The sequence below is a fragment of the Propithecus coquereli genome, unplaced genomic scaffold, assembly GCF_000956105.1.
Source record: "Propithecus coquereli isolate 6110/MARCELLA unplaced genomic scaffold, Pcoq_1.0 Scaffold136, whole genome shotgun sequence".
NCBI classification, from domain to species: domain Eukaryota; kingdom Metazoa; phylum Chordata; class Mammalia; order Primates; family Indriidae; genus Propithecus; species Propithecus coquereli.
The window spans coordinates 4,206,086-4,209,668 of record NW_012137858.1 but is presented as its reverse complement, the minus strand read 5'-3'; the positions used below and the strand labels follow the sequence as shown (position 1 = coordinate 4,209,668).

Here is a 3,583-nt window from a genome sequence, read left to right as displayed (position 1 = left end):
ATGTCTACAGGCTAGGAAATGCTGATTTTTTTAAATATTTCATTCTTACTGAGATAATGTTCATTTTAAAATCTCTGCAGTTTTTGTTAGAAAAGGATGTTGATATTTTTCTCTTTTATCTGTTTTTAACATTAATTATGTTGATAGGTTTATTACACTCAAACCAGTCTTGATTTCTCAGAATAAACCTAACCCATCATGGCATATTATATCTTTTGATTAACTGATAAATTTAATTTTTCGTATTTTATTTAGATTCTAAAAATCTCCTCATAAGTGAGACTAGTCTATTATAGTCATTTGGAGGGGATTCTATTTGTATGAGGTTTGAGTATTAAAGTTATGTTAGCTTCTTAAAATAATGACTTTTGCTTATTTTTAAGTGGTCTGAGATAATTTAAATAGCATTGGAATCATCTATTATTTAAAAATTAGATATAACTTAATCGTAGAGCTATTTGAGCCTACTGACGTAAAAGATGTAGACCCTTAATTACTTTTTTCTTTTTCTTTTGTGTTTCTATAAAGTTTTATCGTGCACAGAAGGGAGGGGGCTCAGTCCTTGGCAGCTGCTTTCCTCATGGCGGCCAGGACATCGCTCAGCTCCTCTCGCTTCCTCTTGGCACGGCTGCGTGTCCCCACCCTTTTCTTGGTGAACTCGAGGGCCCGTTTGTCCTCAAGCACCTGCATGGCATGCCACTCATACGGGGCGAAGCCGCACACCTCTCAGATCAAGTCCTGCGCAAACTTAGTGTTTGGGGAGGCGCCCGCCGCAGCAGCCCGCCGGGCTTGCTCACCTTCTCGGTCACCTTGTGGCCCTTGTTGAGGCCCATGGCCGTCGGGTAGCGCAGAGCCATCGCTGAGCTCTCTCATGGCTGCTGCCGTGGAAGGGCCCTTAATTACCTTTTAAAACTTAAAATTATAATTGGTCTATTTGAATTTCTTGTTTCTTGTGTTTGGGTCGACTTGGGCAATTTCTATTTTTATAACCAGTACATCGAATAAAAACTCACTGGCGAAAACATAAAAGTCACTTAATTTTGGTCTTCAACTGTCCCTTTAGTCCTGCTCAGTGGAATAGTCTTGGACAGGTCTAGCTTGGGCAGGTCTGGGGAAATAGAAAGTCCAAAGTCACCTAAAATCACAAAAACAGTCCCAGTTGAGTAATTACGCTAGTCCAAAATACTATGTACACTCCAGTCCTCATTAAGAGGCATGAATTTTCCCCTACTTCTCCATCTGGGCTAGGTGGTAGGTAGGAGGTGTGGTTGTCTTTCTTTTGTTGTTATGGCTGCTACCACTGCTGAATTTGTTCTTGTTTTCTTGTTCTTATAGTTCTTCCTCCTCCCTCTCTCTGGCACTTGTTTCTCTTTCTCTTCTTCTCTTTAACATTTTTATCATAAAATAAAACACAAACATAGAATATGTTTGCATAAAATAAAAATATAGATTAATGAATTATGTAGAAGGCAAACACCCTTGTAACAATCACCCAAGTCAAGAGGTAGAACTTTGTCAGCCATCCCAGAAGTCCCAACCATGTGCCTCATTCTAGTTGCACCTCCCTTTGTCCCTGCAATCACTATCCTGACTTCTAGAATAATCACTTTCTTGTATTTCTTCACGATTGTATCACCTATTGTTCATCCCTAGACATGACAGTTTAATTTTGCCCATTTAACATTTTTTTGCGTGCTTTTAAAATCTCTTTTAAATGATAGTTTCTCCTCCATCTCTTTCTTTTTCTTATAATTTATCTTTTGAAACACCCAAGACATTTGATTTGTAGAGTTTCCCAAGGTCTGAATGGTGCCGACTGCATAGTCGTGTGCAAGTCTACACATTCCTCCTCTGAAAATTGGAAGCTGTCTTCGTAGATTTGAAATTCCTATATCAGAATTCCAGGTGGTGGCGTCTTCTTTCATCAGGAGGCACAAAATATCAGGTTGTTTTTCTTTTTGTGAAATTAGCAGTATTAATGCCCAATGCTTATATTCATTCATTCACTGGGAGTTGCAAAACGGTGATATTCTAATTCTGTCATTTTGTTTTCATTGTCGCCTGGTATACTTTTATAAAAAGATGCTTCCCCTAATCTACTTTTTGGTTACCGAGTGGTAAAATTAATATAGGAAAGGCAGGATAAATGCTTGATTCTTTCTCTTTTTATTTACTAGCTTTCAAGATAATAGTTTCCTACAATTCTCTAAAAGTGATCAATTAATTTTTTTCCCCAACCTTTTCAAAGCTGTGGTAAAATACACATAACATTCAATTTACCATTAGTGACATTTAGTTTATTCACAATGTTGTGCAACCATCACCGCTATCTAGTTCCAGAACATTTTCATCATCTCTAAAGGAAACCTCCTACTCGCTAATCACTCACTTCCCTTTCCTCCTTCCCCCTAGTCACTGGCAACCACTGATCTGCTTTCTGTTTCTATGCTTTTACATACTCTGGATATTTCATATAAATCATATAATATGCGGCCTTTTGTGTCTGGCTTAATTAATTAATTTTTAAAAGATATTATGAATTCAAGGATTTAAACATATTTGATGGATTTCAATCAATTGCATTTATTGTTTTGAAGCTCAAATTCTCCTAACTTTGGTCAGTATAAGCCTCTTCAAGTTGGCTTCTGGGTCATTTTGATGCAATCATACTATTCCTTGGTAAATGGTATTACAGGATATTCTAGGCTTGTCTTGCACATGTCTTGCTGTAGAACCAGAATCAGCCATTTCTCTAAGAAACACTGATTTCTTTCAGTGAAAAATGGTGTTTCAAGACTACGTTTTGGGTACTAGATTAGTTTATTGCTATTGGGTGTTTTTCTTCTAGGCCTTTTCAATGGACAAAGCTGGGTAGTATCCATGTCTAGATCTATATTTATATTGTCTAAGATAAAATACCTCATGAGTTTACAGTGATATTTGCAATTCAAATTCAGATCTGTAGGTTTTTACTTAACCTCTTTTATATTAAAATACAGTTGTATCTTTTTATTTCCACACCAAGAATCCTAGTTCTCAAGGGCATAGGGAATGATAGAATTAGAACATCCCATGATTACTCACTTGTCAAAAATAGTTAATTTGTGCCTTTTGAACTTGAAAGTCAATTTTTCTGGATATAAAATCCTTGGCTTAAATTTTTTTCTTTTTGAGCATTTTAAAGATTTAACCACTTTCTTCAGGTATATGGTGTTGCTGTTGAAAAGTTGGATGTCAATCTAGTTTTCTTTACCTTACAGGTCACTTTCTGTTTTTGCTTAGATGACCAAAGAATTTCTTTTTTTACCATTCTAGAATATATCTTGGTGTTGGTCATTGTGAGTTGATATTCTCTGGAACAAGTGAATCCTGTAGTTTCAAATATTTTTTCACTTCAGGAAAGTTTTTTTTCAATTAGATTTTTTTTTCTTTTTGAGACAGTCTTGCTCTGTTGCCCTGGCTAGAGTGCAGTGACATCATGATAGCTCCCTGCAGCCTCGAACTCCCGGGCTCAAGTGATCTTCCTGCCTCGGCCTCCCAGAGTGCTGGGTCAATTAGATTTCTAATATTTGTTCTGCTCCCT

General features: G+C 36.8%; 1 pseudogene; it reads right to left on the bottom strand.

The window, feature by feature from the left end:
- Window positions 1–555: 555 nt before the first annotated feature.
- LOC105805888 lies at window positions 556–857 on the bottom strand (annotated as a pseudogene).
- Between the last annotated feature and the right edge of the window lie 2,726 nt (window positions 858–3,583).